The following is a 14,926-nucleotide window of genomic DNA, read 5'->3' on the forward strand; positions in this document are numbered from 1 at the left end:
TTTTATGATATTTCGTGCTTCATTGTTAGCCACGAACAATCAGAAACTGTCAGTTTTCCAGTCCCTGCCCACCTCTATTCACTACCTTGGCTTAGGCACTCCCCTCATCACATGTTAGAGAAACCAGTTAAGTAATGCCCAAATTACGTTTTTATTACAACTTTGGTGAGATGTGTTGGCATCAGGCAGGATCCAGTTGTAGCAGAGGGGAGAGAACAGTGCCTACCTCTCCTTAAGAGATCTGGGAGTGGAGACTTTCGGAGATTGATGTGGTTTTATCTGCATCACTCTCAAATGGGGAGAGAATCATGCAACACCTAGGCTAGCATCCATAAGGTTCCTCCTTCCTGCCTTGCATGGTTTCCTAGCAAACCAGCTGGACAGATCAATCAATCAGCCAGCAGCCTTCATCCAGTCCATAATGCTGCACCAAGGTTATTCAGCTGTAACAAATACAGCTGTGTTTGTTCCTTACTCTCATCAAGTAGCTCACAATTTACTTCCCTTACCCATTGCCAGTAGGGTATCATCTCTTCCCCATCCCTTCATGGATTGCTGCCTTGTCATGGCAAAGGGGCTTGAGTAATTCAGAGAAGCTATGGGCTATGCCGTGTAGGGACACCCAGGACGGACAGGTCATAGTGGAAGCTTTTATGTGTAGACTGCTCTCAGAGGAAATCCAACACTCATTTGGGAGTCATTAAATACAAAATAAAGCAGAAGCACCACCACTGGTGGAGAGTTCTGACTAAACGCGATCCACCCGGAGCAGGAACCGGCAAGCCACTCCAGTATCTTTGCTAAGACAACCCCATGATCAGAAACAAAAGGCTAAAAGATAGGATGCTGGAAAATGAGCCCCTCAGGTCGGAAGGCATCCAACAGGCTACTGAGGAAGAGCAGAGGACAAGTGCAAGTAGCTCCAGAGGTAATAAAGTGGTTGGGCCAAAGCCGAAAGGACGCTCAGCTGTGGACGTGCTTGGAAGTGAAAGGAAAGTCCAATGCTGCAAAGAAAAATACTGCATAGGAACCTGGAATGTAAGATCTATGAACCTTGGGAAGCTGGATGTGGTCAAACAGGAGATGACAAGAATAAACATTGACATCCTGGGCGTCAGTGAACTAAAATGGATGGGAATGGGCGAATTTAATTCAGACAATTATTATATCTACTATTGTGGGCACGAATCCTGTTGAAGAAATGGAGTAGCCCTCACAGTCAACAAAAGAGTGGGAAAAGCTTTACTGGGATATAATCTCAAAAATGATAGAATGATTTCAATACGAATTCAACATCACAGTAATCCAAATTTATGCACCAACCACCAATGCTGAAGAGGCTGAAACTGACCAATTCTATGAAGACTTACAACACCTTCTAGAACTGACACCAAAGAAAGACATTCTTCTCATTATAGGGAACTGGAATGCTAAAGTAGGGAGTCAAGAGATAAAAGGAACAACAGGTAAATTTGGCCTTGGAGTTCAAAACGAAGCAGGGCAAAGGCTAATAGAGTTTTGTTAAGAGAACAAGATAGTCATCACAAACACTCTTTTCCAATAACACAAGAGGCGACTCTACACATGGAAATCACCAGATGGGCAATACCTTAATCAGACTGATTATATTCTTTGCAGCCAAAGATGGAGAAGCTCTATCTTTTCCAACATATCCATTTTGAAGGAAATCAATGTTAAGTGCTCACTGGAAGGACAGATCCTGAAGCTGAGGCTCCAATACTTTGGCCATCTCATGAGAGGAGACGACTCCCGAGAAAAGACCCTGATGTTGGGAAAGTGTGAAGGCAAGAGGAAAAGGGGATGACAGAGGATGAGATGGTTGGACAGTGTCATTGAAGCTACCAATATGAATTTAACCCAACTCCGGGAGATAGTGGAAGACAGAAGGGCCTGGTGTGCTCTGGTTAAAGGGGTCACAAAGAGTCGGACACGACTTAATGACTAAACAACAACAAAATCATCTCTTCCACTCCCCAAACAGTAGAAATGCAAGAATGACAAACTAAGTAACCTACAGTTGTTGCTTTTTGAAATCACACTCTGAAACATTTGCCAGAGGAAGCCACGTCACTTTGCCTAAGAGTACAGCCAGCCTTGACTGACATTCAACTTACCAACAAAATGATAAAATTACTAGCCTAATGGGATCCCTTTAGATTTCGCACCACAGAAAGGGTTCTGTGGGCATAGAGATAAATCAAAACTCCTATATTGATCTCATCTTTCTCATTCTTTTCCACCTGCTTCCATTTCATTATAGTTTGCCTTGTGATAATGAGATTCGTGCTTTGTCAGCAGCTGCAAACGACGACTCTGCATTAAAAAGGTGGTTTGCAAGGCTCATCAACTCACAGGGGGATTCTGTCATTAGTACAATTGTAAAACAAGCATAAGAAGGTTATTTTTCTCCTCCTTGCTCTCTCTTTACAGTCCAAATTAAATGGGAATGGGAGCAGAGGGTGAACTACACTCTGAGACGTGGGGGGAAAGGATGGGGGGTTGTGGAGCCGGGTCCCATCTGTTGCAGGAGGTGGCAAGAGGTTGAGAGGCTCATGCCTGGAGCTTAATCTGTCCCTGAAGAAGTTCACTTTGGCCTCAAGATGGGCACAAATCTCCCCATTCATAGAAATTTGCCAGCACAGCATCTGAGGTGCCGCACATTCTCTCCCCCCATCCCGGCTGCCCAAGAAACAAGCCAACATGTGTACCTGGGTCGTCTTTCTCTGGCGGTTGTCCAGTCCAGGCAGGAGCTTGCATTTCCCTTGCCCGTCCCCTCCAGCAGCCGACCAACCATCAGTTGCACAGCAAGAATCCCTGCCCCACCTCCTCATCTGAGTGGTCGGCTGCCAGAGGAGGCAGGCAAAGTAAACCTAAGTTCCTGCCTGGACTGGACAGCCACCAGAGGCGGAGGACCTGGATGGCGTGTGCTAGCTTCTGAGTGGGGCAGCCGGATGGGGAATGGGGGGCAGAGAATCCATGGCATCTGTGGTGCTGCACCAACAAATTTCTACAAACCAGGCTGAATTGATTTGTGCCTATCTTTAATTTGACCCTCTGGGATTTCCCAGAAGGCCCTGCTCCCTTCCCCATGAAAGCACTGTTGGCTGATTTACCAACTTTTTTTTTCTGCTCTGGAAAGCTAAAATTCCTCTCCAAAGGCTTCGTCAGTGGCAGTCATTGCTCTAAACTACAATACGCTGATATTTCTGCTTCCTCCTCCATTGCATTTGGACGCAACCCATTCCTCGAATGGTTATTGTGTGGAAAGGGGTCCCCCACTCTGAAAAAGAAGCTTCAACCACTAATTTAGCTGGGGCACTGATGAGAGGCATGGCCATATCCCTTGGCCTCACCTGGGAATTGTTAATGGGGGGGGGCTTTGGCCCACCACCCCCAAAATAGTTCCCCACCACTGCAATATGCACAGAGGTTGTAGGGTGGAGAATCTTTACATTATCTCACTGCTAAAAATCTGTTTTGATCTAGGAGACCAAGGACCACCTTTCTCACATGTCATCAGTATTTTGGATAAGTTGCATCCAGTGACAGCTGATGACATCAATCTAAGGTTGTTGCAATTTGATTTTGAGTTTTACTCAGGACTTCCTAGGTGCTATCCTGCTGAGATAACCATTCAGGCCTTGAATAGCTCCCATACAGTGCAGACTACAACCTGAACTGGATATGCAAAACCTCTAGAACTGGAGTGACATCTGCCACCGACTGGGCCATGTCAACCTTTTTCCTGAAGTGTTAAAATCAAATAGAGTCTAACCCTCCAGGAGGTTTTGCCTGGTCAAAAATGGTTGAGATAAGCAAGAAATATATGCTGCGATGCAAGACATTCCTTGTTCAGGGTTCCAGCCTCTCCATCCAATTCCTTGTTCTTACCAGATTTACGTCCCTCCCACCCTTAACCACACAAACACATATTCCCAGAATCAGTTGCCATTCTATGACTAGGTAAAGGTTCCCCTTGACATTTAGTCCATTTGTGTCTGATTCTAGGGGGCAGTGCTCATCTCCGTTTCCAAGCCATAGAGCCAGTGTTTGTCCGAAGACAATCTTCCATGGTCACATGGCCAGCGCGACTAGACACGGAATGCTGTTACCTTCCCACCATGGTGGCACCTATTTATCTACTTGATTTTGCATGCTTTTGAACTGCTAGATTGGCAGGAGCAGGGACAAGCGACGGGAGCTCACTCCGTCATGTGGATTTGATCTTATGACTACTGGTCTTCTTACCTTGCAGCATAGAGGCTTCTGCAGTTTAACCCACAGCACCACCACGTCCATACATTCTATGACTATACATGCTCAATCTCCACTGAGCCATGCTGTTCCCTTAACAGCTTATTTTCTAGAGATGTTTTTCCCTCCTATTTATTCTGTAAACCATAGGATTTCCTGCAGCTCACTGATATTCCCCTCTTATGCAGAGGGGTTCCATTTTAGTGCCATAATAAGCAATAGCACTTAGTCGGAGCATCAGACAAAGAGAGAATGATTGTCAAGCACTTTACAACTTGTAGATCCTTCTGGAGTCCTTGAGCCACGTTATGCAATCAGCAGAAACAAGTGATAAAATGTTACTTTGCCTTTTGTGGGTGATCACAGACCCAAGGAAGGCTAATTGCCTTAGAGAAAGAACAAAGGAGTCAACCACAGGTGTCCAAGCCAACGGAGCCTCAAGGCAAGGCCCTGAGAACTCTTTTTATTGACTTAGCATGGTTACATGGTATGTTGTTAGAATTCAGATAGGATACTAGTTACCTAATCGTAACCAGCATTTGGATGAAGAAACCCTTTGATCTTATGATCTACCCCAAAGCAAAAGGGCAGAATAAGGGGTTAACCTGCCTGCTGGCAGCTGCCAGGAGTGTATGCATGTCACTGGAACAGAATGCAGCTACAACCTTTAAGCAGACGTTTCCCACAATCTTGCTTTAGAGAGCAGAATGTTCAATAGGGTGTCGGGGGGGGGCACAAAACCTTGAAGCATGTGAACATTAATATGTGGGAATTCGCTCCAGTGCTTCTCATTTTTAAAAGAAAATATGCAAGAGATTGGTTGTTGTTTCCTCTTATCCACATAAAGCATTGCTGGGAAGAGGCTGAAGCAGCATTTGGAGAAATCAATTTTGGGGCTATCACTCTCATGATGCCGCCGTCATCCTGGTCTGGGAGTTTTAATTGAAAATATTTTCCCCTCCTACAGTACTGGGAAGAATGCTTATCCTCTGGTTTTTAGTATTGTACTTGCCTGGTATTTAGCCTTAATATTTTAAAAAAATGCATACACAAGTGTTCAGGTGTGCCCCCCCTACATGCACACATACAGGTTAATCAACAAAAAGCTTTCCTATTGCTTAGTACTAGTGAGAACCAATTTGGTATGGTGATGAGGGGATTAGACTGGGGCTTGGAAGATCCAGGTGCAAATCCCTGCTCAGCAATGGCATTCACGGTGAGACCTTGGGCCAGTCACTTTCTCAGCCTCTCCTCTCTTGCACAGTTGATGACAAAGTGAAGAGGAGAGCCAGCCATGGGCTTTAAGCTCATTAGAGGAAAGGCGAGAGACAGCTCTAACCCAGTGGTCTCCAACCTTGGGCCTCCAGATATTCTTGGACTGCAACTCCCAGAAGCCTTCACCACCACCTCTACTGGCCAGGATTTCTGGGAGTTGAAGTCCAAGAACTTCTGGAGGCCCAAGGTTGGGGACCACTGCTCTAACCCATACATAACTTTTAATTATGTTGGAGGTTTTGCAACCTTGCATGCTGACTCTAGTAGATGTGACTGGGGAGGAACTTTCTGGGCTAGCGTCACTGTCCGTCATTAACAGCACTAACTAATAGCTCCTTCCCTGACTTTCTCCTTTGCTTTTTTTTCCCACCTCTCAAGAGTTTGTTGGAAGCAATTAGTCATTCGAGGTCTGTTGCTGTGGTCATGTTTGTTCTTGGTTTGCTGTTTGATCCTGTCAACTGTAAGTAATGAAGCTTTTTAAATTCATGTTGTTACTAATGTCTCAGAATGAGTACTGAAACTGTAAGTGCCATTTGATGAGAAAAGGGGTTGGACTACTATGGGCAACTTGCCACTAACCCTGCTCTGTGAATCCCTCAACTTCTGCTGCATAGCTAATGGGATTTGACCAGAAATTCAAAACTGTGCAACAAATTATTGGTGAAGTGAATGCCTCCATCTTTTTTCTATATAACTAACATTTTGTTAATATACAGACTAATGCCTGATTTCTGTACTTTCCCAAAGTAGGAGGTGCTCTTACTGGCAGTGTTGTTTGTTACGTGCTCTCAAGACACATCTGACTTATAGTGACCTTAATGTGGCTTTTCAAAGTATGTGAGATGGTTGTTGTGGGTTTTTTGGGCTCTTTGGCTGTGTTCTGAAGGTTGTTCTTCCTAACGTTTCGCCAGTCTCTGTGGCCGGCATCTTCAGAGGACAGCACTCTGTGCTCTGGTGTAGTTGGCTTGGGAGTGCAGTATTTATGGCTGTGAGATAGGCTTTTGTCTTTTTCTGTAGATGGGTGATTAGTGTGTCTTGTTGTGGGTGTATTGTTGTGCTAAGGAGAAGAGATTATCTGTCACTGTGGTTGATGGGTGTCATTAGGTGGTCTTTTGTGTGTAGTGATCCCCTGTCCTTGTGGCTGGGTAGAGTTCGTTGACCTTTTGCATGCTGTATTTTTGAGAGCTGGGAGCCAAGTTTTGTTGAGCTTCACACTTTCCTCTTTTTTATTGAAGTTCTGCTGGTGCTTGTGGATTTCAATGGCTTCCCTGTGCAGTCTGACGTAATGATTGCTGGTGTTGTCCAGTATTTCAGTATTTTGAAATAGAATTTCATGTCCAGTTTGTTTTAGGGCATGTTCAGCTACTGCAGATTTTTCTGCTTGTTTTACTCTGCAGTGTCTCTCATGTTCTTTTGATTCTGGTGTGGATGCTTTGTTTTGTGGTTCCAATATATACCTGGCCACAACTGCAAGGTATCCGCTATACTCCTGCAGTGGTGAGGGGGTCCCTTTTGTCCTTTGCTGACCGTAACATTTGTTGTATTTTTGTGGTGGGCTTGAATACTGTTACTAGGTTGTGTTTTTTCAAAAGTTTCCCCATGCAGTCCGTGACCCCTTTGATGTATGGCAGAAATACTTTATTTGTGGGTGGCTGTTTTTCTTCTTCAGTTTGGTGTTGTTTTCTTGGTTTGATGGCTCTTGTGATTCCATTTTTCGAGTAGCCATTCGCCTGTAGGGCCCAATTCAGATGGTTGAGTTCAATGCTGAGAAACTGAGCTTCACAGTTCCGATTTGCACGGTCTACCAGTGTTTTGATTACGCCTCTTTTTTGCTGTGGGTGGTGGCTGGAGTTTTTGTGTAGATACCGGTCTGTGTGGGTGGGTTTTCTGTAGACCTTGTGTCCCAGTCGGAGGTCAGTTTTGCATAGGACCATGACATTTAAGAATGGGAGCTGGCCCTCTATATCTTTTTCCATGGTGAATTGTATATTTGGGTGGATGCTGTTGAGATGGTTGAGAAATTCTTCCAATTTTTCTTCACTGTGACTCCAAATTGCAAAGGTGTTATCCACATATCAGAACCAGACTGTGGGTGCGAGGGGTGCTGAAGCCAGGGCAAGTTTTTCAAAATGCTCCATGTAGAAGCTTGCTATATAACTGGGCTGAGGGAGCTGCCCATGGCCACTCCATCTGTCTGTTCATAGAATTCATTATCCCACTGGAAATAGCTGGTTGTTAGGTATGTGAGATGTTTAAGAAGTGGTTTTACCATTTGGGGGCCTCTGCCCTATGTGAGTTTCCATGGCCAAGCAGAGATTTGAACCCAGTTCTTCTGCATCTGATATGATTCTATCCGTTACACCACCCTGGCTCCCCTTAAGCGTATATTATATATTTTATTCACAAAATTCTCTCCCTCTCTTTCTCTTTTTCTGTCCTTACCACCACCTCCCCTACATGAGTGACGTTCTGCTTAATTCTGTATAGCTTAGGAAATGGCGTCAGTTTTCAAAAAACCAAAAATGGCTGCGTTTGTCAGTTTCAGCTCGTATAGCAAAAATAAAAGAATCACAGCACCCAAAAGACTGTGTGTGTTATCTGCTGTGAAACTGGAACTAGTTTATAGTGGCTATAATTGGGGGTTTTTTTAAGTTGAATATTTAAGGAGTGGTTTTATCAGAGCTGGCACTGCTGCTCCACCCTCACCCGCATGAGTTCCCATGACCAAGTGGAGATTTGAATCTGGGTCTCCTGAGGTCTAGTCAGTCACTCTTATCTGTAGCCCCAAACTGAGCATCCTCCAACAGCCTTGAGGATTTATAATAGCCTGTGTGTCTGAAGAAGAGGAGGGTCATCCGTGAAAGCTCACACGGAAATAAATCCACTCGTCTTTAAGGTGCCTTTATGCAAAGGCTTGCCGATGTCCATACAAGCCTTGGTCCTTAGCAGAGAAAGCTACACAAGGCAAAGTCTGGAAAGCTTTCTCTCAATCTGAGCCAGCTCTAGGCCCTGCCAGCAAAAGCTACCTTGGCAGAAGGTAGGAGATTAATGAGCAGGATGGTTCATGGCCTTTGGCTGTTGCTCTGGTCATCAACTCCCTTGGCCACTCATTAATTCCCAGAAAATGTCCTGACATCCATTAGGACAAGCAACCAGGTGGAAAAGCCCTCCAATGAAGCATACAAATGGGTCAGAAAGAGGTAAACTTAGCTTCAGAGATGCTGATGAATGCCTTTGAATTTTTGTTTTTAGAAATGTTTCAGGGCAACTATGGCTGGTTACAGAGCAACTGCATAAAGATACTGCATAAAGAGTTCACTGTTTGGCAGACCTTCCAAGATGGTATTATACTGGTCATGTTAACTGTAATGAGATGTAGTGGTTCAGATTCTGGATTACAACCAGGGAGATCTGTGTTCAAATCCCTGTCAACCATGGATGTTGATCTTGGACCTGTCAATATTTCTCAGTCTAATCTACCTCACAGGGTTGTCGCGTGGATAAGAATGCCACCTTGAGTTCTGTCGAGCAAAGGCCAACTATAAACGTACCAAGAAGCCTTGACAATAAAATCTTTTCTCCAGCAATTGCAGGTGTGCCTGAAAAATGCAGAAGTAGGTTGCCCAAAACAAATCATTGCACCCTGCCAAGCAAGTACTTGATGCTTTTTGTGGATGCCAAACGAAATAATCCCCTTGATCTCCCAAGACTGGGAGGCAAGGCTGGATTTCTTGAACACCAATCACTTTGCAGATTAAAAGAGAATTAAAGACATAATCTGATAGTAAACAATGAAGCTGCCTATTTTTTGTTACTTTAATGATAAACATATTAGAATCTGTAATGCATTTAATGGATCACTGTTATCTTCAGCTGTCAGTCTGCTGAATTACCAAAACAACTCTTAGCATTTTGAGCTAATGAGGTCAAAAGTCACCCTGTGGTCAAATGTTAAAACACTTAAGTCGCCATAATTTCAGCAGGAGATTCAAGCATTTGTTTCTGTCTGTGGTCTTAAGTAAATTTACCAGTGACTTGGTCCCACCTTCCAGTATGGTGTAGTGGATAGAGTGATGGACTAAGACTCTGGAGAACAGGTTTCGAATCCCTGCTCAGTCATGGGAACTCACTGAGGGAGTGGAACTGGTAAAAACACTCCTTGAATATCTTACCTACCTTGAAAGCTCTAGTAGGGTCACTATGAGTCAGTTCTGACTAGATGGCACATAAATAACTAATGGTGTCCCACTGAATTCAATGGAGCTGACCTCAGAATTAATATGTTAAGAATTGCACTGTGCCTTCTTTTTAAATCAGAAGAGTTAACATCCTAGAAACTGCCAGGAAAACCTTAGAAAATTCTTGTTATGTTGAAGTCCTTTTTGTGGGGTTCTATTGCATAGATTAATACAGGTCAAAAGGATCTCATGAGTTATTTAGTCTAATCCTTTCCAGTACAGAACCTCTGCTCCTACAACATCTCTCATAGATGTGGCAGCTGTATGTCCTGCTTCATGACAACCCTGTAGCCACTCAGCAGATATGGTTGCAAGAACACAGATCACCTGGTTATATTCTTCCCCAGTTTGGCAAGAGATGTGATATTGTCTCAGGACTGTGGAGCAGTGTAGACATCCACTCAAATGGAGTGTCGGGAGAGTGAGAACAGACAAAAGAAAACATTTCTTCACCCAGTGTGTTGTTAGTCTGTGGAACCCCTTGCCACTGGATGTGGTGATGGCATCTGGCCTAGATGCCTTTAAAAGGGAATTGGATAGATTTCTGGAGGAAAAGTCTATTGCAGGTTACAAGCCGTGGTGGGGATGCATAATCTCCAGGCTTAAAAGGAAGGTACCTCCAAATGCCAGATGCAGAGGAAGGGTATCAGGAGATGTATCTCGTTGTGTGCTCCCAGAGGCATCTGGTGGGGCCACTGTGAGATACAAGGAGTGGGACTAGATGAGCCCTTGGCCTGATCCAGCAGGGTTCTTCTTATGTTCTTATGAGTTCAGATCCTCTCTCCTCTTCAGCCACAGATACTCCCTGGGTAGTAAGCCACTCCCCGACCATGTCACGTACCTAAGAACCTTGCTAGAGCAGCAGTAAGCCAGGAGTGTGCGGAAGCCCCATAACAAGAACAATTATATTTCTATTAAATGGCAGACATTTCTATTTCATTCCTTTTTCTAAATTTGTATCAGCTCTTACAAATTCGCCCACACAAATTTTATGCAAATCAGTGTTCTCTCTTGACCTTTTTTTTTTTTTTTTGGATGATAGACACTAATCCAGACTACTGTCGAGAAGACTTTAAAGATTTTAGCCTAGCCTCATTCCTGATAGCCCACTTTATTAGCAACTGTGAAGATTTTGCCTTTATTTTTTCATGGAAGAACGTTCTATTCGCTTTTAAAAAAAGAGACAGAAAGAAAAAAAGAGGAAGAAACCTCTCTATAGTATTTAGACTTGTCCTTTTGAATCGCTCAGTACTGCTGACACAAGCCTGCTTTCCTTTAAACTTTGATGAATATGGTTTGTGCTGATTTTTTTGAAATTCAGTTTATCTCAGATGAGTTAGCACAGGCTGCAAAGGAAAGCAAATTGCCTTGTTTCATACGACTTTCGAAACCCGTTAGCACCCGAAGAGGAGGATGTGCTATCTTGCTGGGTCACTCTGCAGAGTAGACCAAGCCCTATCTGGGAAACCTGGTGGCCTGCTCAGAGTGCAAGCCACTCCAGCTTTTTGCCATTGCTGATTGGTAGCTGAAGAACAGCCAATTTGCCTGCTTCCTATTCTGCCATGCTTTGGCACTGCCAGTATTGGACCTATATATCTGCCATCACATTCCAGCCTAGTGGGCACCCAAATGTAGTCATTGAGGTGGGGGGTGGGGACACCATACAGAATAGTGTAGGCAGGCTGCAGTTGTCCTTGGTGTCTTCATTACTTCAGTGGAATTCTTGATCTCCTACTGGAGAAATAAAGATGCCCAAACATCTACACCTTTACTTACAGTGCTCCCTGTGCCCCCCCGCCCACAATCTTTTCTCAAATTTTTGGAAAAAATAATGAAAGGACAGGTGCCACAAAGGTGGGAGATGGAAGAAACCAGTTTGTAGCAGGGAGAGCAAGAGAGAGAAAGTGAGAGAAAAAGAAAAGAGAGAGAGATTGAGAGGGAGAGAGAAAGAGGAAAGAGAGATTTCAAAAATTGATGCTGTGTGGAGAAGAAATAAAGAGCGATAAAAATGGGGAAGGAAGAAGGAAGGGAGAGACAGATGGGGGAGGGAGAGAGAGAGACCTTGCTCTATCTATAGATTGGTGCTCTTCGGCCTTCCTCCTTCTTTTTCTGAAGTCACTTTCTGCTGCTGCTTCTTGCTCCTTCATTTTAGTTAGATAGGAAAATGGAATACCTGAGGTCGGCTCAAAGGTCTTCTGTAACTGAAGGCAGAAACTACAGGTAGCCTGGAAAAAGAGAGGGGAGGGGAGGGAGGGAAACAAACAAACTAAGGGCTTAGCAGCAGCTTCTCTCACTTCCTGCAGTTTGCAAATTAGCTTGTTTTGTCTTTAGGATGTAATCATAGAATTCTCAAATACAAAACTCTACATGCTGTCATTATTTCCCAAACAATCCTAACAGAGAGACACACAGAGAGAAAAATACCCACTGTGAAAAGATGGAAACTGAAGAGACAGTGGCTGTTGATGGGGTTAAGAGGCTACTTTGCCTAGCTCCTCTTCAATCACAAGCTAGGGCTTCCAGGTCAGATGTGTCACATTCTCCAAGACTTCAGGGCCAAAGGTTCAGATCCTTGTGATGTCATGAGGTGGGTTCTTGTGATGTCACACAGGCAGAGCAAGCGGTGGGAGTGGAGATAGTAGAACTGCTTCTAAACCCGCTGATTATGGAAACAATCATGAGGGGAATCTAGGCAAGTGGGCCAATAATCAGGGTAAAATCCAGCTAAAGTGACAGTACAGCAACCAAGAGCTACAAGCTCTTTTTCTGAAGGTGAGATAATAGAAAAATGCACCCAGCAGCAGTGGCTGCTACTCCTACCATGGCTCACATCCCACATCACATTCATATTGAAAAAGGAATCTAGGCCTGATCTGAATTGAGCCCAGATGGACTCTTATTAAAAGAGCCCAGCTCACCCTGAACAATGCCCCTCCATGGCCTCAGCTTCCTGCTGCAAGCATACAGGAGCCTATCATTCACTCTGGAAATAGCACAACAGCTGGCAACTCTGATTTTGGGGGTACTGTAAATTCATTTGAGGTTTTTGGCTGCATCTTACATCAAGGTGCCGAATCTCATCCACAAAATTGGTTCAGAACTTTGCGTAACTCCTTAGAGTGCAGAGTAAAACCCGATGTGGATTCCTAGCCCCTCTGAAATTGGAATAAGCAGCCACCACTGCTTGCTTAAATTTATTTAGCACATGATATCTGCAGCTACTCTGAAAGCAAACCGGGGCCAGCCACTACAATATACTTTCTGTCATTCCCATGTAGTGTGTGAGACAAAAGCTGCCCCTTCTAAAACATCAACAACTGTGAAACACATAGATTAAGCTGAAGGCTTATGTTTGCTGGTTGGTTGCAGTTATAATCAAGGTTAAACATGCACAACCCCAATTAATTAAGCTATCTCATTTAGAACATTTGGTTTAATCTCAATACCACACATCTCCTCTCATCTCTCAATGAGACAAAGAATGTGAAGTGTCAGCTTGTTTAACACAACCCTCGTAGTATTTCAGACCTCGTTTGCTGATGAGAAAGCCCATTAGCAAGAAATGAAGTTCTGTTATCAGTATGGGGGTGTCACTCAGAGATAATTGGGTCTGCCTTGTACACATGGAATTGAGTTGGGAAGATGCATCCAAGGTATCCAGAAGAGAGCAACATGGATCATGGCCACAGAAGGGTGAGCGTGGCCACTGATACACCACCAAACAAGAGCACAAAAGAGGTAGGGAATCTGCATAAAGCTGCATATACAAAGCTAAATATAACTACAATACTTCTCATCTGAGTAGCAAGGTGTGAGGAAGACACTGAGGAAACACCAAAGAGCGTGCCGTCCCCTCAAAGGGCTAGCATAGATATACAGATGTGGGAGATAGCAGAGACAGGAGCACCACCAGAGGAGAAAGAAGAAGGTCGCGCGCCAGAAGCAGTGAGGGCTCGAGACCGAAGATTCCGGGAGGAAAAAAGTCAGTTAAGGCAGTTAGCTGGGACCACGGCAAGAGAGAGGAGGGAGGAGAACCACGAAAGGGAAAAGGTGGATGTGTTCCTGACCACCGAGGAAGAAACATCATCCAAAGAGACGGAGAAAATCACAGTGTTCAGAGAGGCAGCGACGGATAGAGCTAACAGTGGTACTCAGGTTTTCGCTGTGTCGGTAAAGAGACCCTTGGCCGATAGTGTTAAAGTGGAGTCAGAGAGCCCGACTTCGAGTAAACTAAGACCCATCATTCCTGGCCTCAGTCCAGAAGAATGGACGGTGCTGGTTTATCCCAAGAATCAAGGTCCTACCCGGTTGGTACATCAAGTAGACCCGATGATACAGAAAGAAGCGTTGAGAGAGGGAGAGTGGGCCCGTCACCCGTGTTGTGGGACCTTGTGTGTGGTCCGCAATAACTTCCTGAGGCAACCAACGAAGGAAGAAGAAAAAACAAAAACCTATTATTGAAGGACTTAAACGAAGAAAAAGCATTGGTGTGGTTTTGGGAGAGTTCTCCTCTCCAGTTATCTATACAAAGATCAATTGTTCGTAACAAAGAAGATTTAAACTGTTATGTTAATAAAAATTCTTTATTTAATAATTCTGAATCCTCATTTGTATCACCTGAGAGAGAAACGTCCAAAGGTAACCGAGAACCCACTCACACAAGGACTGAAACCAGTTGCAACCTACTATGCTAAGCAAGAGGATTTCAGCCATAGCCACTGTGGTGGGAGGTTTGTAAACTAAGTCCTGTGAGGAGTGCTTGAAAGATATTAAAACATATAGCCTGGAATAGATCAAAGAGATGCATAATCATGGTCTTCAGATGTCTGGCAGCGGCTGTGAAAAAGACAGAATAGAGTCATACTCAGCTAATATAGATTAGGTGGAACATGCAATGAAGCAGTTTAACACTGGGAGAAAATTCCTAGTGGTAACAGCTAGTCAATAGTGGAACAGGCTGTCTTTCAACAGAGATGCTCAAACAGAAATTAGATGGCCATTTGTCGGCAACACTGCAGTTGCTCACCCATGAGAGACAGGCTAGACTAGATGACCTTTAGGGTACCTTCCAAAGTTCCTTCTCATTTTCTACCAGCATTGAGCAGAAACCCTACCCTATGCATGCAAAGTTCTGGCCA

Source organism: Pogona vitticeps, chromosome 1 (assembly GCF_051106095.1).
Source record: "Pogona vitticeps strain Pit_001003342236 chromosome 1, PviZW2.1, whole genome shotgun sequence".
NCBI classification, from domain to species: domain Eukaryota; kingdom Metazoa; phylum Chordata; class Lepidosauria; order Squamata; family Agamidae; genus Pogona; species Pogona vitticeps.